At 39.1% G+C, this 25,195-nt stretch overlaps 1 protein-coding gene across 1 annotated transcript in view; it reads right to left on the bottom strand.

Moving 5' to 3' along the window:
- The window catches only part of LOC309814755 (uncharacterized protein), a 51,787-nt gene extending 26,604 nt beyond the window's left edge, over positions 1–25,183 (bottom strand). Inside the window, exon 1 of the mRNA XM_082640862.1 lies at positions 24,776–25,183. The gene's annotated coding sequence lies outside the window, so the exon portion shown is untranslated. The remainder of the gene's footprint in view (positions 1–24,775) is intronic.
- Positions 25,184–25,195: the final 12 nt, after the last annotated feature.

Genomic DNA, 25,195 nt, shown 5'->3' with positions numbered 1-25,195 from the left:
CTTCTTTCTTTCTTTTTCTTGTTTTTATTTTCAATTTTTTATTTTTAATAATTATTTTTTATTTTAATAACTTTATTTTTCTTGCTTTCTTTTTTTCCCCCTTTTATTCTGAGCCGTGTGGAGGACAGGCTCTTGGTGCTGCAGCCAGGCATCAGGGCTGTGCCACTGAGGTGGGAGAGCCGAGTTCAGGACATTGGTCCACCAGTGATCTCCCGGCTCCACATAATATTAAACAGCGAAAGCTCTCCCAGAGATCTCCATCTCAACGCTAAGACCCAGCTCCACTCAACGACCAGCAAGCTACAGTGCTGGAAACCCTATGCCAAACAACTAGCAAGACAGGAACACAACTGCACCCAATAGCAGACAGGCTGCCTAAAATCATAATAAGGTCACAGACACCCCAAAACACACCACTGGACGTGGTCCTGCCCACCAGAAAGACAGGATGCAGCCTCATCCTCCAGAACATAGTCACCAGTCCCCTCCACCAGGAAGCCTACACAACCCACTGAAACAACCTTAGGCACTGGGTGCAGGCACCAAAAACAATGGGAATTACGAACCTGCAGGCTATGAAAAGGAGACCCCAAACACAGTAAGTTAAGCAAAATGAGAAGACAGAGAAACACACAGCAGATGAAGGAGCAAGGTAAAAACCCTCCAGACCAAACAAATGAAGAGGAAATAGGCAGTCTACCTGAAAAAGAATTCAGAATAATGATAGTAAAGGTGATCCAAAATCTTGGAAATAGATTGGAGAAAATACAAGAAACGTTTAACAAGGACCTAGAAGAACTAAAGAGCAAACAAACAATGATGAAGAACACAATAAATGAGATTAAAAATTCTCTAGAAGGAATCAATAGCAGAATAACTGAGGCAGAAGAACAGATAAGTGACCTGTAAGATAAAATAGTGGAAATAACTACCATAGAGCAGAATAAAGAAAAAAGGATGAAAAGAATTGAGGACAGTCTCAGAGACCTCTGGGACAGCATTAAATGCACCAACATTCAAATTATATGGGTCCCAGAAGAAGAAGAGAAAAAGAAAGGGACTGAGAAAATTTGAAGAGATTATAGTTGAAAACTTCCCTAATATGGGAAAGGAAATAGTTAATCAAGTCCTGGAAACACAGATACCCATAAGGATAAATCCAAGGAGAAACATGCCAAGACACAAGATATTAATCAAACTATCAAAAATTAAATACAAAGGGACTTCCCTGGTGGCGCAGTGATTAAGAATCCACCTGCCAATGCAGGAGACATGGGTTCGAGCCCTGGTACAGGAAGATCCCACATGCCATGGAGCAAATAAGCCCATGTGCCACAACTACTGAGCCTGTGCTCTACAGCCCATGAGCCACAATTACTGAGCCTGGTGCCACAACTACTGAAGCCCGTGGGCCTAGAGGCTGTGCTCCACAACAAGAGAAGCCACTGCAATGAGAAGCCCGCACACCGCAATGAAGAGTATCCCCTGCCCCCCACTTGCCGCAACTAGAGAAAGCCCGTGAGCAGCAACAAACACCCACTGCAGCCAAAAAATTTAATTAATAATTATTTAATTAAAAAATTAAATACAAAGAAAAAATATTAAAAGCAACAAGGGAAAAACAATAAATAACATACAAGGGAATCCCCATAAGGTTAACAGCTGATCTTTCAGCAGAAACTCTGCAAGCCAGAAGGGACCGACAGGACATATTTAAAGTGATGAAAGCAAAAAACCTACAACCAAGATTACTCTACCAGCAAGGATCTCATTCAGATTTGACGGAGAAATTATAATCTTTACAGACAATCAAAAGCTAAGAGAATTCAGCACTACCAAGCCAGCTTTATAACAAATGCTAAAGGAACTTCTCTAGGCAGGAAACACAAGAGAAGAAAAAGACCTACAACAACAAACCTCAAAACAATTAAGAAAATGGTAATAGGAACATACATATCAATAATTACCTTAAATGTAAATGGGTTAAATGCTCCCACCAAAAGACATAAACTGGCTGAATGGATACAAAAACAAGACCCATATATATGCTGTCTATAAGAGACTGACTTCAGACCTAGGGACAAGGGGATGGAAAAAATAGTCCATGTAAATGGAAATCAAAAGAAAGCTGGAGTAGCAATTCTCATATCAGACAATATAGACTTTAAAAGACAGACTGTTACAAGACACAAAGAAGGACACTACATAATGATCAAGGGATCAATCCAAGAAGAAGATATAACAATTGTAAATATTTATGTACCCAACATAGGAGCACCTCAATACATAAGGCAAATGTTAACAGCCATAAATGGGGAAATCGACAGTAACACAACCATAGTGGGGGACTTTAACATCCCACTTTCACCAATGGACAGATCATCCAAAATGAAAATAAATAAGGAAACACAGGGTTTAAATGACACACTAAACAAGATGTACCTAATTGGTATTTATAAGACATTCCATCCGAAAACAACAGAATACACTTTCTTCTCATGTGGTCATGGAACATTCTCCAGGGTAGATCATATCTTGGGTCACAAATCAAGCCTTGGTAAATTTAAGAAAATTGACATCATATCAAGTATCTTTTCTGACCACAACACTATGAAACTAGATGTCAACTACAGGGAAAAATCTGTAAAAAATACAAATATATGGAGGGTAGACAATACACTACTTAATAACCAAGAGATCACTGAAGAAATCAAAGAAGAAATCAAAAAATACCTAGAAACAAATGACAATGCAAACACCACGACCCAAAACCTACGGGATGCAGCAAAATCAGTTCTAAGAGGGAAGTTTATAGCAATACAATCCTACCTTAAGAAACAAGAAACATCTCAAATAAACAACCTAACCTTACACCTAAAGCAATTAGAGAAACAAGAACAAAAACCCCCAAAGTTAGCAGAAGGAAAGAAATCATAAAGATCAGATCAGAAATAAACAAAAAAGAAATGAAGGAAACAATAGCAAAGATCAATAAAATGAAAAGCTGGTTCTTTGAGAAGATAAACAAAATTGATAAATCATTAGCTGGACTCATCAAGAAAAAAAGGGAGAAGACTCAAATCAGTAGAATTAGAAATGAAAAAGGAGAAGTAACAACTTACACTGCAGAAATACAAAGGATCATGAGAGATTACTACAAGCAACAATATGCCAATAAAATGGACAACCTGGAAGAAATGGACACATTCTTAGAAATGCACAACCTTCTGAGACTGAACCAGGAATAAATAGAAAATATAAACAGACCAATCACAAGCACTGAAACTGAAACTGTGATTAAAAATCCTCCAACAAACAAAAGCCCAGGACCAGATGGCTTCACAGGAGAATTCTATCAAACATTTAGAGAAGTGCTAACACCCATCCATCTCAAACTCTTCCAAAATATAGCAGAGGGAGGAACACTCCCAAATTCATTCTACAAGGCCACCATCACCCAGATTCCAAAACCAGACAAAGATGTCACAAAGAAAGAAAACTACAGGCCAATATCCCTGATGAACATAGGTGCTAAAATCCTCAACAAAATACTAGCAAACAGAATCCAACAGCACATTAGAAATATCATACACCATCATCAAGTGGGGTTTATCCCAGGAAAGCAAGGATTCTTCAATATATGCAAACCAATCAATGTGATAAACCATATTAACAAATTGAAGAATAAAAACCATATGATCATCTCAATAGATGCAGAAAAAGCTTTCGACAGAATTCAACACCCATTTATGATAAAAACCCTCCAGAAAGCAGGCATAGAGGGAACTTACCTCAACATAATAAAGGCCATATATGACAAACCCACAGCCAACATTGTTCTCAATGGTGAAAAACTGAAACCATTTCCACTAAGATTAGGAACAAGACCAGGTTGCCCACTCTTACCACTATTATTCAACATAGTTTTGGAACTTTTAGCCACAGCAATCAGAGAAGTCAAAGAAAGGAAAGGAATCCAAAGTGGAAGAGAAGAAGTAAAGCTGTCACTGTTTGCAGATGACATGATTCTATATATAGAGAATCCTAAAAATGCTACCAGAAAACTACTAGAGCTAATCAATGAATTTGGTAAAGTAGCAGGATACAAAATTAATGCACAGAAATCTCTTGCATTCCTATACACTAATGATGAAAAATCTGAAAGAGAAATTAAGGAAACACTCCCATTTACCACTGCAACAAAAAGAATAAAATACCTAGGAATAAACCTACCTAAGGAGACAAAAGACCTGTATGCAGAAAACTATAAGACACTGATGAAAGAAATTAAAGATGATACAAACAGATGGAGAGATATATCATGTTCTTGGATTGGAAGAATCAACATTGTGAAAATGCCTCTATTACCCAAAGCAATCTACAGAGTCAGTGCAATCCCTATCAAACTACCAATGGCATTTTTCACAGAACTAGAACAAAAAATTTCACAATTTGTATGGAAACACAAAAGACCCCGAATAGCCAAAGCAATCTTGAGAAAGAAAAACAGAGCTGGAGGAATCAGGCTCCCTGACTTCAGACTAAACTACAAAGCTACAGTAATCACGACAGTATGGTACTAGCATAAAAACAGAAATATAGATCAATGGAACAGGATAGAAAGCTCAGAGATAAACCCATGCACATATGGTCACCTTATTTTTGATAAAGGAGGCAAGAATAATACGATGGAGAAAAGACAGCCTCTTCAATGAGTGGTGCTGGGAAAACTGGATAGCTACATGTAAAAGAATGAAATTTGAACACTCCCTAACACTATACACAAAAATAAACTCAAAATGGATTAAAGACCTAAATGTAAGGCCAGAAACTATAAAACTCTTAGAGGAAAACATAGGCAGAACACTCTATGACATAAATCACAGCAAGATCCTGTTTGACCCACCTCCTAGAGAAATGGAAATAAAAACAAAAATAAACAAATGGGACCTAATGAAACTTAAAAGCTTTTGCACAGCAAAGGAAACCATAAACAAGATGAAAAGACAACCCTCAGAATGGGAGAAAATATTTGCAAATGAAGCAACTGACAAAGGATTAATCTCCAAAATTTACAAGCAGCTCATGCAGCTCAATATCAAAAAAACGAACAACCCAATCCCAAAATGGGCAGAAGACCTAAATAGACCTTTCTCCAAAGAAGATATACAGATAGCCAACAAACACATGAAAGAATGCTCAACATCACTAATCATTAGAGAAATGCAAATCAAAACTACAATGATGTATCACCTCACACCAGTCAGAATGACCATCATCAAAAAACCTACAATCAATCAATGCTGGAGAGGGTGTGGAGAAAAGGGAACCCTTTTGCACTGTTGGTGAGAATGTAAATTGATACAGCCACTATGGAGAACAGTATGGAGGTTCCTTAAAAAAATAAAAATAGAACTACCATATGACCCAGCAATTCCACTACTGGGCATATACCCTGAGAAGACCGTAATTCAAAAAGAATCATGTACCACAGTGTTCATTGCAGCTCTATTTACAATAGCCAGGACATGGAAGTAACCTAAGTGTCCATCAACTGATGAATGGATAAAGAAGATGTGGCACATATATACAATGGGATGTTACTCAGCCATAAATAGAAACAAAATTGAGTTATGTGTAGTGAGGTGGATGGACCTAGAGTCTGTCATACAGACTGAAGTAAGTCAGAAAGAGAAAAACAAATACCATATGCTAACACATATATATGGAATCTAAAAAAAAAAATGGTTACGAAGAACCTAGGGGCAGGACAGGAATAAAGACACAGATGTAGAGAATGGACTTGAGGACATAGGGAGGAGGAGGGGTAAGCTGGACGAAGTGAGCGAGTGGCATGGACATATATACAATACCAAATGTAAAATAGATAGCTAGTGGGAAGCAGCCACATAGCACAGGGAGATCAGCTTGGTGCTTTATGACCACCTAGAGGGGTGGGATAGGGAGGGTGGGAGGGAGACGCAAGAGGGAGGAGATATGGGGATATATGTATATGTATAGCTGATTCACTTTATTATACAGTAGAAATTAACACACCATTGTAAAGCAATCATACTCCAATAAAGATGGTTAAAAAAATGTATGCCTTGAATGCTTTAGGAGCACAGAGAGGGGACTCAGCTTGTCTGGGTTTTCAGGAAAGACTTCTTCCTTTTCTGAGCTGAAAAGTGAAGAATGGTTAGAAGTTGGTCAGAAAGAAAACGTGGGGTAAACTACTCAGGCAGAGAGAACCCCCAAGCAAATGGCTAGAGGTGAGAGACAATTTGGTGCCTTTGAGTAACTGAAAATAATTAATAAAGTTGAAGATTAGATAAAGACAGAAGTGTTCACAGATGGGACTGGGGAAATAGACAAGGACTAAATTATAAAAGGCATTGTAAACCACAGTGTAGAGTTTGGAATTTACCTTAAAAGCAATGGGAAATCATGGAAGGGTTGTTATGGAAAACAGCGAAGTTAGATTTGTGTTTGGGAAGCATCATACATAATGTGGAAAGTGAACTCAAAGAAAAAATACTGGAGACTGAGAGGTAAGCTGGTGGCTGATACAATAATTTAGGCAAAAGATAGCGACCTGAATTTCAGTGATGATGATAGGATCAGAGAAAACAAATGGGTTAGGTGTTTATACAGGTGGCCTCAACTGGACTTGGTGATTTATAAGAAGAGGTGGGTGTGGTTAGAAAGGAGACAAGAATGCCACCCTGGCTTACTGGCTACTAGGGTGTTGCCATTCTCTAGAGGGAATATAAGGAAGAACAAGCTTGGGAAGAAAGATAATGAGTTCAGCTGTGGACATAATGAATTTCAAATGCCCATAGAACATCTAGAGGCATTCAGAGTCCAGAAGAGGTCAGGGCTGGTACAATACATTTGGGAGTAATCAGCAGATAGCTGGTCATTGAAACCATGGAAGTGGAAAACTGGAGAGAGAATATAAAAAGAGACATTTTCTGGGACAGAATCCCATGAAACATTGACACTTAAGAGATGAACTGAGGAAGAGGAATACCTAAAAGGGATTGAAAAGGAATGGCCAAACAGGTAGAAAAATCAGGTGAATTAGAAGTCACGAAAGATAAAAAAGTATTTCAAGAAAGTCACCAAAGTCATGGGAAACAAGTATCTCAAGAAGACAAATGACATCAAATGCTACCAAAAAGTCAAGTAAGAGATTTCAGTTTTCATTGGTTTTAACAGCAAGGAGGTGTAAATCAATCTAAATGTCACATAAACACACACACACACACACACACACACACACAGACTTACATGCATATACACATACTTACACACACTTTAAATCCTCAAATAATAGGTTATGTTCTTCTAAGATCCACTAAGTCTGCTCTATCTTGTTTTCCTTCTCTTCCCACTCCCATCATTTGTAGTTGCACTGCAACTTACCTGAAGCCCTCATTAGACCAAAAGGTAAAAAAGGAAAGGGGAGTGGTGGGCAACTTAATGTTTGGTGACCAAGATTTAATCCATTTCAATGGTACCTGGATTCTAGCTGTTGTATGGAAAAGGAAGCCACGTATTATCATTTTAAATGTAAACTGTAGAAATGAAATGCTGACTTGGCCAACTTAAGTTATGAATTTTCATTCTCATCTCCTAACAACTCAACTGACCTTCGGAAAATTTAAGAAGGGAGACTACGGACTATACATTTTGACATTTCAGAACTTTTACTACTAGCTTTTGCTCTATACAATACCATCTATAGACAGCAAACAAAAGTATGCAGAGCTGAATTTCTTTGCTATATTTAGATGATCAGAAATTATTAAGGAAAACATGCAGTTGAAAAGGTTTACTGCAAAGAAAATGACTGACCTATTTTCGAAGTCCAATTTTAACTCAAAAATTCAAATGTATAAAAGTTCTAATTGGTCAAGGGTTTCAATGTATAAAAATTTTATATTTTCTTTTTTTTACTCCTTTAAAGCATATGGTTTAGTTAAAAGAAATAGGATTTATTTAGATAGCAGAAAAATGTCAGATTATATGACTCATATCCTACCTAAATTTTTCTGTTCCTGCTGGAAAATTTCCTCTAACAGATGAGTAATCTTATTTTATGCTGGATCAGCCCCACAGTGTGATATAGCTATGGGTTTGAAATAGGAGTGAGTTGCTAGTTGTATGATTCAAATCCTCTTTGAGTACAATATAGTTATCTCATTACTTTAATAAAAAATTGAAATTATATAGAAAATTTTTAAAAGTCTTCATCACCAATGAAGTATACCAGTCATGTAAACCAGATTTTCATCCTGAAGAGAGCTAGAAGTTCCCCAAGTTCCAAAAAAAATGCAAAAAAGCAAATATGTAAATTATGAGCTTGACACTGATTGCAAGCAGAATTCTAAAATAGGTTCTCAAACAGATGGTCTGTGAGCATTTAGAGATGTAAGAGGTGACCGTCAGGAGCCAGCATGGGCTCAGTACAAACAAATGTTGCCAGGTAACCCAATGTCCTATCAAAATAGGGTTATTAGGCTAATGGGCTTGCAAAGCTGATGTAATATACACAAGAGAACCTTAAAAAGTAAAAATAATTGAACTGTTCAGCCATTATAGAGTATGCAAGTATTCTATTTACTATGATATAATTTATTATGACTTCTGACAAATATTTATTGAGCACTTACTTTGTGTCTTGTACTATGCTAATTGATTATACACCACTTCTTTTAATACAGTTCTACCTACGAGGTAGAAACTATTATTATCAAGAGGCAGTGGAGGGTACAGCTTAAGTGCACAGACTTGGAGCCAGACAGCATCCTTTCAAATCCTGACTCTGGGAACTTCCCTGGTGGTGCAGTGTTTGAGAATCCACCTGCCAATGCAGGGGACACGGGTTTGATCCCTGGGCTGGGAAGATCCCACATGCCACTGAGCAACTAAGCCCGTGCGCCACGACTACTGAGACTGCAAGCCACAGCTACTGAAGCCCACGAGCCCTAGAGCCCGCGTGCCACAACTACTGAGTCCATGTGCTGCAACTACTGAAGCCCACACGCCTACAACCCGTGCTCCGCAACAAGAGAAGCCACCACAATGAGAAGCCCGTGTCCTGCAATGAAGAGTAGCCCCTGCTCGCCACAACTAGAGAGAGCCTGTGTGTAGCAATGAAGACCCAACACAGCCAAAAATAATTTTAAAAAAACAAAAAAACCTGACTCTGTCACTTAAATGGCTGTGTGACCTTGAAAAGTCACTTGATCTCTGCCTCATGTTGATCATCGGTAAAATGGGGATGATGATAATAATAGTAACTCCCTTCGAAAGGGGCTGTGAAGATTAAATGAACTAATGTATGTAAACATCTAAGGAAAGTATCTGGCACATAATAAATGCTATGAGTATCAGCTGTAACAACTCCATTTTGAGAAGTAAGATGTGTCCAAGACACTACAGTTTCCCAAGCCAGGATCTAAACCCTACACTGAAGCCAAAGCCCATGTCCTAAACCACTATAAAATTTACATTTTAAAAATGTGTGACATTCTTAGATGATTTCAAAGAATCCTTGACATCTACTCACTTCTTTATACCTTTGTTTTAACAATGTACCTTATACCTAAGTTGTTTGGGAAGCTACTTCTGGACTCGTGTTCTGAAACTTCCCTAGAAGCCAGAAAAGCTACTTAGGAAATTGGGTTTGCAAATTTGAAGGCTATAGCCCTCATATTTTAAAAGGCATATGGTTATACCTCTGGAGAGTGACATGTGTTGACCTCATTTAATAAAGAATAAATACTGTATGGAATATTACTCAGCCATAAAAAAGAATGAAATAGTGCCATTTGCAGCAACATGGATGGACCTAGAGATTATCATACTAAGAGAAGTAAGTCAGAAAGAGAAAGAGAAATACCATATGATATCACTTACCTGTGGAATTAAAATACAACACAAATGAACCTATCTATGAAACAGAAACAGACTCACAGACATAGAGAACAGACTTGTGGTTGCCAAAGGGGTTGGAGTGGAGAGCGAAGGATTGGAAGTTTGGGATTAGTAGATGCAAACTATCACATACAGGATGGATAAACAACAAGGTCCTACTTTATAGCACAAGGAAATATATTCAATATCCTGTGATAAACCATAATGTAAAAGATATGAAAAAGAATAATATATATATATATATGTATGATTGATTTACTTTGCTGTACAGCAGAAATTAGCACAATATTGTAAATCAACTATACTTCAATAAAAATTTTTTTAAAAAAGAATAAATTTATCCCTGGTGGTCCAGTGCTTTAGGTGCTGCGCTTCCACTGCAGCGGGCACAGGGTCGATCCCTGGTCAGGGAACTAAGATCCTGCATACTGTGTGGCACAGCCAAAAAAGTTTTTTAAAAAAGGAAAAGAATAAATATTGTAATAGAGGAAACTTAGTAAGAACTGTAGCTAATGTTTATTATTGTTAAATATGGGCTGACACCTGTTATAAATGCTTTTCACGTACTATTTAATTCTCATGACCACTTTATGAGGGTATTATCAGCCCCATTTTATTTTCAGAGAGGTTTACAACTTGCCCAGGGTCACCCAGCTAGCAAGTTGAAAAGCTGGCATTTAAACCAGGCAGTTGGAGCCTGGGCTCTTTATCCATTAAACTCCCTCTCAAGAAACCACATCCAGGGCTTCCCTGGTGGCACAGTGGTTAAGAATTCGCCTGCCAATGCAGGGAACACGGGTTCGAGCCCTGGTCCAGGAAGATTCCACATGCTGCTGAGCAACTAAGCCCGTGCACCACAACTACTGAGCCTGCGCTCTAGAGCCCGCGAGCCACAACTCCTGGAGCCCAGGCGCCTAGAACCCGTGCTCCGCAACAAGAGAAGCCACCACAGTGAGAAGCCCACGCGCTGCAACGAAGAATAACCTCCACGCGCTGCAACTAGAGAAAGCCCACGCACAGCAACGACGACCCAACGCAGCCAAAATAAATAAATTAATTAAAAAAAAAGAAATCACACCCAGCTATACTGAGTACTTGCCAAAGAACCTCAAAGAAGTCATCCTATTTGTTTCCAGTAAGCTTCCTCACAGCCTATTTAGTCATTTTGAATGCTCAAGTCCACTGACGTAATCATTCACTGCCCCCATTTCCATGTCTCCTCAAATGCCTCCTCATCAGGGAGGCTATCTTCCTGATGATGCTGTTTGCACAGTATCCTCCCGGTCACTCTCCCTTACACATGCCTGGCTTGGCTTTACTTTTCTATCACTTATCACTGCCAGGCATTTTTCATTTGCTTGTTTGTTGATTACCTTAGTGTCCACCTGTCTCTATAACAAAAGCTCCAAGGCACTTTGTCTATTTTGTTTACTACATTATCCCAGTACTTAGAATAAAGCCTGGCACACAGTATGTTCACAAAACATATTTCTATAAGTGACTGAATTCTTACATATTTTTGTTATACAATCTAACTTTCAGTAATATCAGAAACAAAAATTAAATAAAAATGCCATGATCAGATGTAATATATAATCTCTATTAATTTCAGTTTTCCCTTCCAGTCCCTGTTTATAAGCAGATACTATTTCTTCTTACAGATATGTACTCATAACAGAGCTTCCAAGATGTATTCTACCTTTTCAGATAACATTATCAGATCAAATAAAAAATCCAATTCTGAATGGATTTTTGTCAGTGACTTTCAATAAATTACCCTTTCAGGCTCAGCTTTGATATTTTTTTGTTTTTTTTTTTAAGTAAAAGCAAAGTTGGTCAAGGATTTTCCATTTGCACATTAGAAGTCATTTTTCTCTGCGTCTTATATTGGCAGAGGTAGAAACTATAGTTCTAACCCAATAGTACTTAACTAAAACATGATTACTGAGATACAAACCATGCTTTCCTTTCAGGCCACCTCCTAGACATCATTAAAAATTTTTCTGGACTTTCCCAGTGGCGCAGTGGATAAGAATCCACCTGCCAATGTAGGGTACATGGGTTCAATCCCTGGTCCGGGAAGATCCCGCATGCTGTGGAGCAACTAAGCCTGTGCACCACAACTGCTGAGCCTACGTGTCACAACTACTGAAGCCCACACACCTAGAGCCGGTGCTCTGCAACAAGAGAAGCCACTGCAATGAGAAGTCCATGCACTGAAATGAAGAGCAGCCTGGGCTCGCCGCAGTGAGAGAAAGCCTGCGCTCAGCAACAAAGACCCAACGCAACCAAAAATAAAAGAAATTAAATCTTTTTAAAAAAATGTTCCTGATCACTAAAAAAAGTACACGTCAGTGATACAGATCTAGCACTTTATGTGTTACAAACTTCTTTATAAAATATTTTAGCAGTATTTTGATGGATTCAAAGGTTGCAAAAAATGTCAAATGGAGATTTTCTTTGCACCATTAACAAGAAGAGACTAGGCCAATGAAACATGAAGTCCGAAGGTAATGCTTACCTGAGAAGAGTTTGTGGTAGGAATGGCATTAGCTGTCTGTTGTTTCTTAGCAGCTTAAATAACACACGTTTATTATCACAGTTTCTGTGAGTCAGGAATACAGGCACAGCTCAGCTGGGTCTGCTTACAGTTCTCTCTAAAGGCTGCAATCAAGATGTTGGCCAGAGCTGGGGTCTCATCTGAAAGCTTAATTTGGGATGCATGTTTCCACGCTCACTTATGTGATTCTTGGCTGTAATCAATTCCACTTGTGCTGTGGACTGTGGGTCTCAATATCTACAAGGCTGTTGGCTGGAGGACATCTTTAGCTCCTTGCCACATGGGCCCACCAACGTAGAAACTTGCATCATCAAAGCCAACAAGGGAGAGAATCTGCCGGCGGGATGGAAGTTGCAACCCATCTAATCATAGAAGCGTCATCCCCTCAATTTTGAGAATTCTACTGGCCAGGGGCAAACCAGTCAAAGAAGAGGATTACACAGGCCCTGAAGGCAAGCAGGTGGGGATCATTGAGGGCCATCTTAGAAGCTGCCTACTACTGAAGTACTATCTCAAGATAATACCATATTTCTTCTTAAAGAGATGAGGCCACATGATACCACCTTTTGGACTTGGCTGTCCACTGTTAACTCATGGAGAGTCAGCATCATCTGGTGTTTTCCCATTTCTGCTGAAGCTGCTGCTTCTGAAACAACCTAAGCCTTTCTTCCTAGGCAACTTTAAGAAGGGGAAAACAGGGTGAAAATAAGAAAAAGTAGAAACTTTTCCCTTGAAATCATCCATTTGAATAAAGAGTTGGTCAAGATATAGGTGCAGCATCCCTGGGCTTTGGGCTAGAGAGTGGTGAATGTTGTACAAATGACATAGTCTGTAGGAGCCTCTCAATCAAGAACGAATACCACATCTGCATGTACACCTTCTACTGCTTGTTAATAAAAGCTCAATATTAATCTCACTCTTGCTTGTATGTAAGCTGTGGGATTACAGTTGGATCTCATGTCTCTTTACATTAATGAACCCCACTTCATGGTTGTACTTCTAATTGTGTGTCAAGTCTAAGCATAAGAAATTGAGTTTGGATAATCTAATAATAGCAGCTTTCTTTTCTATATAGATGTCAATGGCAAAGTAATCGAGAGGAAAGTTAAGATACAGAGAGAAAAAATAAGCAGATTCACTGTTAAGGTGAAGTTCATACACTTGGCATAGAAATGGATTCCCATTTACAAGAAGCAGGACAGTGTAATAGTTATGAATACAGTCTCTTGAGACAGACGGCTTGGGTATGAATCCTGGTTGTATGATTTTCTAGCTGTGTGACCCTGGGAAAATCACTCAATCTCTCTGTGCCTTGGGTTCTCCCATCTGTAAAACAGATAATAATTTTACCTACCTCATAGGGTAATTATTAGGATTAGTATTTATAAGTGCTTAAATCAGGGCCTGGCATATAGTAAGTGTTATATTCATGTTTCTTAAATAAAAGAATCTATTTAAAATTTTTACTTCATATGCCTTCCAGTATCTGGTCCAACACAAAGTCAGCTTGGAAATGTCCTGTTGTCCACACACACGAAAAAAGCTGAACAAACTAAAGGTCAACGACTTTTCTTAGATTCATCACAGAAATGAGGTCACGGGACAAACCACTGCCACAGAATTTGGAGAGGCAGACAGAGAGATACAGAAGACCACAATTTACCAAAGCAGAAACTCGCATATAGAAACCTCTACAGGAAGCAGCATGTGGTAGGAAACCTAAGCTGTAAGGGACTAACTGTTGGAGGCTCAGTGTAGACAAGTCTGAGAGCTAAAACTCCAGCAGGGAGTTTCAATGCAATCCCTATCAAATTACCAGTGCATTTTTTATGGAACTGAACAAAAAATTTCACAATTTGTATGGAAACACAAAAGACCCCTAATAGCCAAAGCAGTCTTGAGGGGAGAAAACGAAGCTGGAGGAATCAGACTCCCTGACTTCAGACTATACTACAAAGCTACAGCAATCAAGACAATATGGTACTGGCACAAAAACAGAAATATAGATCAATGGAACAGGATAGAAAGCCCAGAGATAAACCCACGCACCTATGGTCAACTAATCTATGACAAAGGAGGCAAGGATATACAATGGAGAAAAGACAGTCTCTTCAATAAGTGGTGCTGGGAAAACTGGACAGCTACATGTAAAGGAATGAAATTAGAACACTCCCTAACACCATACACAAAAATAAACTCAAAATGGATTCAAGACCTAAATGTAAGACCGGACACTATAAAACTCTTAGAGGAAAACATAGGAAGAACACTCTTTGACATAAATCACAGCAAGATCTTTTTTGATCCACCTCCTAGATTAATGGAAATAAAAACAAAAATAAACAAATGGGACCTAATAAAACTTAAAAGCTTTTGCAAAGCAAAGGAAACTACAAACAAGATGAAAAGACAACCCTTAGAATGGGAGAAAATATTTTCAAATGAATCACAGACAAAGGATTAATCTCCAAAATATATAAACAACTCATGCAGCTCAATATTAAAAAAACAAACCGAATCCAAAAATGGGCAGAAGACCTAAATAGACATTCCTCCAAAGATATACAGATGGCCAAGAAGCACATGAAATGCTGCTCAACATCATTAATTATTAGAGAAATGCAAATCAAAACTACAATGAGGTATCACCTCACACTAGTTAGAATGGGCATCATCAGAAAATCTACAAACAAGAAATGCTGGAGAGGGTGTGGAGAAAAGGGAACCCTCTTGCACTGTTGGTGGGAATGTAAATTGATACAGCCACTATGGAGAACAGTAGAGAGGTTCCTTAAAAAACTAAAAATAGAATTACCATATGATCCAGCAATCCCACTACTGGACATATACCCAGAGAAAACTATAATTCAAAAAGACACATGCACCCCAATGTTCATTGCAGCACTATTTACAACAGCCAGGACATGGAAGCAACCTAAATGCCCATCAACAGACGAATAGATAAAGAAGATGTGGTACATGTATACAATGGAATATTACTCAGCCATAAAAAAGGAATGAAATTGGGTCATTTGTAGAGACGTGGATGGACCTAGAGACTGTCATACAGAGTGAAGTAAGTCAGAAAGAGAAAAACAAATATCATATATTAACACATATATGTGGAACCTAGAAAAATGGTACAGATGAACTGGTTTGCAGGGCAGAAATTGGGACACAGATGTAGAGAACAAACGTATGGACCAAGGTGGGTAATGTGGTGGGGGGTGGGGGTGGTGTGATGAATTGGGAGATTGGGATTGACATACATACACTAATATGTATAAAATGGATAATTAATGAGAACTTGCTGTATAAAAAAATAAAATTAAATTTAAAAAATAATAATAAAAAGTAAATAAAGAAAGAAATAAAATTCCAGCAGAGAGGCACTCACAGAGTGGCTCCAACGCTTTTGTGAGTTTACCTCTAGAAACCATACCTGGCTCTCACAGTGAAGACTGGGGGGAAAACATCTCCTCATGCTTCTGGCAAGGGAAGGAATCATTATGATACAGGACCAGAACACCCTGTTCTTCTTTTTGTGTTTTTCAAAATCTTTTTATTCTTTTTTTTTTTTTTTTTTTTTTTTTTTCAGTACGCGGGCCTCTCACTGTTGTGGTCTCTCCCGTTGCGGAGCACAGGCTCCAGATATGCAGGCTCAGCAGCCATGGCTCACGGGCCCAGCCACTATGCGGCATGTGGGATCTTCCCGGACCAGGGCACGAACCTGTGTACCCTGCATCGGCAGGCGGACTCTCAACCACTGCGCCACCAGGGAAGCCCTCCTGTTCTTCTTAACAAGACCTGCCCCCAGCAGAAACTATTTCAGCAGAGCCCAACAGACTGGGATATTACCAGAGCCTCACTAACCTAGAAAAAGAGAAAGACCGAACTCTATGCGCCCCTAGCCTTATGGTCTCACCTAAGGACCATTGTAAAGGTCACAGCCCAGGGGCCCTGGCTCACTAAAAATCTGAGACCAAATCACAGGACTGTAGAATGCTCCCCTCCCCCACACCTTACCAACACATCACAAAGCACCTAGATATCTCAGTTCCTTTTATCCTATACATGATGTCTGGTTTTCAACAAAAAATTACAAGGCATACTGAAAGACAAAAAGTACAGTTTGGGGGCTTCCCTGGTGGCGCAGTGGTTGAGAATCTGCCTGCTAATGCAAGGGACACGGGTTCGAGCCCTGGTCTGGGAGGATGCCACATGCCGCGGAGCAACTAGGCCTGTGAGCCACAACTACTGAGCCTGCGCATCTGGAGCCTGTGCTCTGCAACAAGAGAGGCCATGATAGTGAGAGGCCCGCGCACCGCGATGAAGAGTGGCTCCCGCTTGCCGCAACTAGAGAAAGCCCTCGCACAGAAACGAAGACCCAACACAGCAAAAATAAATTAATTAATTAATAAACTCCTACCGCCAACATCTTCTTAAAAAAAAAAAAAGTACAGTTTGAAGAGACAGAGCAAACATTAGAACCAGTCTCAGTTATGGCAAGGATATTGGAATGATCAAACCCGGAATTTAAAAGAACTATAATAAATATGCTAGGGCTTGAGCAGAAAAAGTAGACAACACACAAGAATATAGGAGACAGTCTAGAGGATCTTGGGACTGGAGGTGACTTTTTAGATACAACACCACAGACACAACCCACAAACGAAATTTTGATAAGTTGAACTTCATTAGAATTAAAAACTTCTGTTCTGTGAAAGACACTGTCAATAGAATGAGAAAACAAGCCACAGATTGGGAGAAAAAACTGCAAAGGACATATCATATAAAGTGCTATTATCCAAAATATGCAAAGAACCCTTAAAACTCAACAATAAGAAAATGTAAAACTCAACTATAAAAATGGATAAAAGATCCAAATAGACCCCTCATCAAAGTTTTATAGATGGCAGATAAGCATATGTTTGCTCATATGTTCAACATATGTCATTAAGGACTTACAAATTAAAATAAAAATGAGATACAACTACACACATTTTACAATGGTCAAAATCCAAAACACTGATGCCAAATGGTGGTTCCAGTATGGAGCAACAAGAACTCTCATTCATTGTTGGTGGGAATGCAAAATGGTACAGCCACTTGGGAAGATAGTCTGGCAGGTTTCTTACAAAGCCAAATACTCCCTTACCGTACGATGTAGCAATTGTGCTCCTTGGTATTTACCCAAATGATTGAAAACTTATGTCCACACAAAAACCTGCATATGAATGTTTACAGCAGCTTTATTTGTAATTGCCAAAACTTGGAAGCAATCAAGGTGTCCTTCAATAAGTGAATGAATAGACAAATTGTGGTACATCCTTACAATGGATTATTCAGCAACAAAAAGAAATGAGCTATCAACCCACAAAAAGACATGGAAGAACCTTAAATGCATATTGCTAAGTGAAAGAAGCCAACTTGAAAAGGCTAAATACTGTATGATTCCAATCATATGACATTCTGGAAAAGGCAAAAAAGAATCAGTAAAAAGATCAATTGTTGCCAGGGGTTAGGGGAGAGGGAGGGATGGCTAAGTGGAGCACAGGTAATTTTTAGGGCAGTGAAACTATTTTGTATGATACAGTAATAGTGGATATATGTCATTATACATTCTTCAAAATCCACAAAATGTACAACATCAAGAATGAACCATAATGTAAACTATGGGCTTTGGGTAATAATCATGTGTCAGTGTAGATTCGTCAATTGTAACAAATATAGCACACTGATGGGGGATGTTGATGGTGGGGGAAGGTGTATGTATTTTGGGCGTGGGAGGAGAGGTATTTAGGAACTCTGTATTTTCCACTCAATTTTGCTGTGCTCTGAAAAATGTCTATTAAGTTTTTTAAATCCATGCTGTTAAATTATAGCTCAGGTTTAGATTGTAACTGAAAGTTCTTCTGCAAAATGAGTAAAGAGCAAGTTGGAAATCACTGTGTGGAAGGCACAACTTTGCTGGCACCAATCACACTGCCTAGCACATAGTAGGAGATCCATAATTCCTTTTCTGCCTCTACCTCACTCCTGAAATCTGTAAATCCCTCAGTTAGCAGCATCCCCTGGGGAAAGGGGAGTGGATGACACCTGCAGGTATATTTTGCACAAAACAGACTGGGAGGGCTTCCCTGGTGGCGCAGTGGTTGAGAGTCCGCCTGCCAATGCAGGGGACACAGGTTCGTGCCCTGGTCCGGGAGGATCCCACATGCCGCGGAGCGGCTGGGCTCGTGAGCCATGGCCGCTGAGCCTGAGCGTCCGGAGCCTGTGCTCCGCAACGGGAGAGGCCACAGCGGTGAGAGGTCTGCGCACCGCAAAAAAAAAAAAACAAAACAAAACAAAACAAAAACAGACTGGGGATCCCAGGCCTATGCACAAGACCAGGTATACCTCTTTCTCCAAGAAATTAAATCCGGGCTTCTCTAACTTTAATGCATATAGGATTCACCTGGAGAGGTTGTTAAAACAGGCTGCAGGGCCTCTTCTGCAAAGTTTCTGATTCAGTAAGTCTGGAATGAGACCTGAGAATTTAGATTTTCAACTGGCACCCTGGTGATGCTGATGCTACTGGTCAGTGGATCACATTTAAAAGTTGCAAGAATTTTGATGGTTTTTAAAGATGAAATCTTCTCAGATGAAATCTTCTCAGTAGACATTCTGGAACTTATAAAGGAGGAGCTTGGGACCAGCAATGTGGCTGAAAGGGACTAAGGAACTTCTCAGAAGGCTGCATCTGCTTGGCAAGCACACTGTGTTTACTTAGAATAAGAGCTTATTTGGATGGGTTGGGGTGATGGAGACTATGAGCAGTCCATGTTTTGTTTTGCTCACAGAGAGTTTTAACAATATTTCGATCCCTTTAAACAGGGCATGTGCTGTGTAGGTCACCACAGTCCCCATCACTTCCTATAGTCCTAAACTAATCAGCTTCACTCATTTATAATCTACCTGGACCCTGAAGTTGTTTCACCTGCAAGCCCTGTACTAGCCCTGACCTTTCAGGCCCCTTATAGCTTTAAAATTATGCGATGTTATCTATAGACTTTCCTATCGTGCCAGAGAGGAAGTTCCTTGTAACATACAAAAAAGAGCCTTTGCCACCCAATATTTTCAACTACATATCTTCACACTGCAATGAGAAATTTTCAGGTCAAAATAGCTTCACGAATACCATAACTCCCCACAACAACATAGTTTGTGATGAACACAAGCACCTTCCTTTAAAAGAAAACTTGGTATATAAAACTAGAGATAGAAATTAATACATACATGAATAAATAAGGCAAATTATAATAATTTAGGGTTGCCAGATTTAGTTTAAAAATATAGGATGCCCAGTTACATTTGGATTTCAGATAAACAAACAAATTTTTTAGAATAAGTACATCCTATGCAATATTTGGGATGAATTGGACATGCTTATACTATTAAAAAAAAGCTATTTATTGTTTATCTGAAATTCAATTGTAACTTAGCATTCTGTATTTTATCTGGCAATCTGTATTAGTTTCCTATTGCTGCTGTAACAAATTATTACAAACTTAGTGGCTCAAAGCAACATAAATTTATTATCTTACTTATCTTACAGTTCTAGAGGTCAGAAGTCTAAAATGTGTCCCTAAGGCTACGTTCGTTTTGGAGGCTCTAGGGGAGAATCCATTTTCTTGCATGTTCCAGGTTCTAGTGGCTGCCCATATTCCTTGGTTTGCAGGCCCTCCTCAATCTTCAAAGCCAGAAGTATAGCAACTTCTCTCCTCACTGACCCCTGCTTCTGTTGTCTCTCCCTTGCCCACATCCCTCTTATAAGCACCCTTGTGATTACACTGGGCCCACCTAGATAATCTCCTCATCTTGAAATGCCCAATTTATCACAACTGCAAAATAACTTTTGCCTTACAAGGTAACATATTTACAGGTTCCTGGAATTAGGACAAGGGCTTCTTTGGGGCAGGGGTGTAGGGGGGGCACTATTCTCATAATAGTTATTTGAGTTACGAGTTTAGCCCACAATAATATATTCTACTTTTATTATTTTATTTTATTATTTCTAATTCTATTTCAGATATGATTTTGATTGTAGAAACCTAATTGGCATAGAACTTCTGGTTTGTATTTATTGTTTAGACACCAAACCACATAATTTCCTACAGATTCTTATCAATGAGTATGAATCTTCTTTTTGTAGTGAAAATAGATCAAAGGAATTCAGTCACATGCCTGAGACAGAGCCATATGCATAATTTTCTTTGTGTCCAGGATTACCCACATACTACAACAATCAGTATGCAGCAGAAATCAACATGTCCCCTGCTTCTCTTCCCCCTTATTTTGTTATATTTATGATAAGTTGAAGACTGATAATTTTTTATTCCTCTCAACATATAGAAAAGCTTAATAATAGGAGAGATCATATATAGATTCCTGAGCATAGTGACTGATAAGAATGAAAGGGGAAGCTCTTTCAACTATTCAGTGGAAACTAGAGCCGAACTCGATAAGCTAAGGGTTTTCATTTATTATACGAATGAAAAAATATGGAAGCAAAATATACACTACATCTGAGTTATTAGTACTTAGTTGTTGTTGTCTTAGTCCATTCAGGCTGCTATAATCAAAATACTGCAGACTGGGTGGCTCATAAACAACAGAAATTTATTTTTCAGAGTTCTGGAGGCTGGAAGCCTGAGATCAGGGTGCCAGCGTGGTTGAGTGATGGCTCTCCTTCAAGTCACAGACTTCTTTTAGGATCCTCATGTGGTAGAAGGGGCCAGGGAGCTCTGTGGGATCTTTTTTATAGGGGCACTAATCCCATTCAGGAGGGCTCCACTCTCACCTCCCAAAGGCTCCAACCTTCAACCACCATCAACTTTGGGGGTTAAGATTTCAACATATGAATTTGGGGAGACACAAACATTCAGACCACAGCATTTGTCAATGCATAAAATCTTTTCAGATATTGACTATGTGGTTTCCAGATTCAGTCTTGAAAAACAACAACAAATGTTTCTGATAAAATGTTTGAATGCCAAAATTCCTCTAAATAAATAGTTAAATGTGTCAGAACATGAAAATGAAAATGTAAGGTTTTTTTTCTTAACTCTTTCTGATCATAAAAGCTATTCATATGCCTTACAGAAGATTTGGGAAATTTATAAAGAAAAAAACTTCAAAAAGAAAAAAATTTTCCCAGAATCCCACTATCCAGAAATAATCATCTTAACATTTTGCATTATTTCTTTCCAGGATAATTTCTGGAAAACCAATTTCTATATAGACAAATTGCATGGCAGACATATTATATAGTAAATAAAATGTAAGCTTCCATTTGTTTATTTAGTGATCTGCCCATTAATTTCTTTCAACAGATGTGCTGTGAAATAGGTCATTCATCCACTTATTCACAAGGTACTCTACAACATGGCTCTTCACAGACTTTTTTTTTTTTTTGGCTGTACCGCAAGGAATGTGGGATCTTAGTTCCCCGACCAGGGATCAAACCCATGTCCCCTGTAGTAGAAGCGTGGAGTCTTAACCACTGGACCGCCAGGGAAGTCCCTCTTCATAAACTTCTAATAGAAGTGTATTTAGTCAGTATTCTTTTGGACACACTTACCGAAAGACCAACTCAAATGTATTGGCTCATCAACTGGGAAGTCCAAGAATTTGGTGCAAGCTGTTTTTATGTAAAGGATCTACTTCTCTCTTATTTCTCAGTTCTGTCTGACTTCATCTTCAAACAGGTTCTCTCCATGTGGTGGCAAGATGGCCCCACATAGTTCTAGACTTTCATGGTCCTTAATGTTTATAATCCTAGAGAAGGAAAGACCTACTCTCTCCCAGAGTTCACATGTCAAGACTGATAGAGGAACTTTTTTGGTCCTACCTGGGTCAACAGTCAATGAGAAGACAGGGATGGGATTCCACAATTAGCAGGGCCTGATCACAGCCATGCCTGGTATTAACACTAACAACAGAATCACATAGGGTCAGGAAAGAGCATGTCTCCAAGAAATAGAAGGGTGCTGGTCAGACAAAGCAACAGATGTCCAATAAAGAGGAGAGAAGATCTATACTCAAATATCTTGTTGAAAACCAGGTTATATTTAGACAGATCATCTAGGTCAATATACTACTGAAACTTATTCTTTTTAAAGAGCAGAATGCACATTATCTGAACCTCTTCTCAAATTTCAAAAAAAAAATCCCCTGTAAGCATGAAACAAATGTCCCTTGCACCCAAGTTTCAAAATTTTCTTACTAAAAACAAGGCTATGAAGTAAATATATTTTATGATGGTATGTAGATGTGAGTGGAAATGGATTATACACCTTTGGATTAACTCCAATAAAAGGCAAATGCTGTAGTGCTAAAATTACAATAATAGTAAAAGTAGGAAGGAATGGTGGAAATTGTATACAAGTGGAAGGTGAGCGGTACAAGGTAATCAAGCAGCAATCTCAGAACAGCAATCAGACATGGCATATTTGGACAGTTTCATGGGAAGCCTTGCCAAATCAGAAGCAGAAGAAAACCAACAATTTGAATAGCTATTATGTCCAAAACATGGTGTTGGATGCTTTCCTTCAGACCGTTTAACACAAAGTAATTATTTCCAACCTAAATACACAGAAGCCGAAGCTCAGGATTATTTAATTCACCTACAGTCCATTTGATCTGAAGTTTATCTGAAGCCAAAGTCCATTTTTTTTTCCACCACCATTTTTTTCCTGTCTCTCAGGAAAGGACAGACTATTTCAACAAAGTCCTGTTTCCTTTCTGATGGGAAAGAGAAATTATCAAAAGCCCACTAAAATAACCCAAAGATTTAAATGATAAAATTAACAGCCAGGAGTTCTGTTGCGAAACTATACTATAAACATGAATTGTGTTGTTTAAGAACTTAAACGGCCTATACCTTGTAATCCCCTTGTCCCTTTTGAAAATCAATCGGCAGTCTGAGCATGTGGATATAGGGTCTGTCCACTTCCCTCCTTCTTCACGATTCCTGTCTCCGGACCATGTCAGGCTCATCCAACCTCAGTCTTGGCTCATGTGGCTCCTTCTGCATGAAAGACTTTTCCTCTCCTGCAGATGATATTCTGGCTGATCCTTCTCATCGTGAAGGATTTACTTAACTCTAATGGCATCTCTACAAAGTGACTTCTTCCTGCAACTAGCCCGATTAAAATAGTCTCCACATTCTCGAATATTGATAGTATTTAGCAGGTGAAATTGAAGCGAGATGCAGCCTGCGTGGGAATTACATTGCCTATCACTGAAGCAAATGCAACAAAATAATATGTGAACACCGAACTAGTGCCTGACTCCAAGCCAGGCATTGTTCTAAGCATTTTACATGTACTAACTCATTTTTATCTCTCATAATAGATTTATCATTGCTATTTTGCAGATGAGTAAAGTGAAGCATATAGGCTTCATTGGCCAAGGTCACAGAACAAGTAAAGGGCAGAGTCAGAATTTGAGCCTGGGTAGTTTGAAGTTAGTTCCTGCTTTTAACTACAGAGGGTCCTGCACGTATAACAGTTCCCTTTTCAATTTTTCAATGGCTTGAAAGCGATATGCATTCAGTAGAAAACATACTTCGAATTCTGAATTTAGATCTTTTCCCGGGGCTATTTATATGCAGTACGATACTCTCTCTTCATGCTGTACAGTGGTAGCAACCACAGCTCCCAGTTAGCCACCTGGTAAACAACCGGTACACTTACAACCATTCTGTACCCTTACAACTATTCTGCTCTTCACTTTCAGTACAATATTCAGTAAATTACACAAGACGGTCAACACTTTATAATAAAAATAGGCTTTGTGTTAGATGACTTTGCCCAATTAGATGACTTTGCCCAACTGTTGGCTAATGTAAGTGTTCTGAGCAAGTTTAAGGTAGGTTGGGCTAAGCCATGATGTTCCCAGGTTAGGTGTAGTAATGTATTTTCCACTTGCATGGCTTTAACTGGACATAACCCTACGGTAAGTGGAGGAAGATCTTTACTACCTGATTCTGCCTCTCCCAAAGAGCCGAGTGACTGGTAGCACGAACACACTAAAGTTCCTCTACGCCTATAAAAATAAGCTTATCGCCTTAAAATAACTGGAGAGACTGTAAGAAATAAACAACAAATTTTGTTTCAGCCAGCGGTAGGTATAACACCATTACAAATTGCTAATACTATCAATTCTTGTCAATTTTTCAGGTCCTCCGAGGTTTCACCGTCAGCCCGTAAAAATACCCCAGCTCACCATCTCAACTTTCTTCTCTCCTCTCCGCTCCACTTACGCCGGCTCATTCCAGTGTTTTTCCAATGAATCTGCTGAAACTCTGCTTTTACAGCTTTTTAGTGGCTAAATCTCAACTTCTTCATCTGTAAAATAGCAATAATACCTGTCTAGCCTACTCCGCTAGAACTGAGGATAGAGTGAAGTGTGAGAGCGCTCAACTGATATTAATTTCTATCACTGGTGGTTGTTTCGGGGTCCTTTTCTCCGCTACACTTTATAATAAAACAAACAGAACTTTCCGTTCAGAATTTCTCCTCCTTTTGCTTCTCCAGCCAGCTCCGGCTGGTCCAACTTTGTTTTGAGCCTGCGCACTAGCGGTGGTCTCTCAGCCTTAGCTTTCCCAACTTCAGCTGCCGAGCTTTGATGACGTCAATCTCCTGC

The sequence above is a fragment of the Mesoplodon mirus genome, assembly GCF_964341445.2.
Source record: "Mesoplodon mirus genome assembly, chromosome: 2".
Classification (NCBI taxonomy): domain Eukaryota; kingdom Metazoa; phylum Chordata; class Mammalia; order Artiodactyla; family Ziphiidae; genus Mesoplodon; species Mesoplodon mirus.
This window is presented reverse-complemented; position numbering and strand designations above follow the sequence as displayed.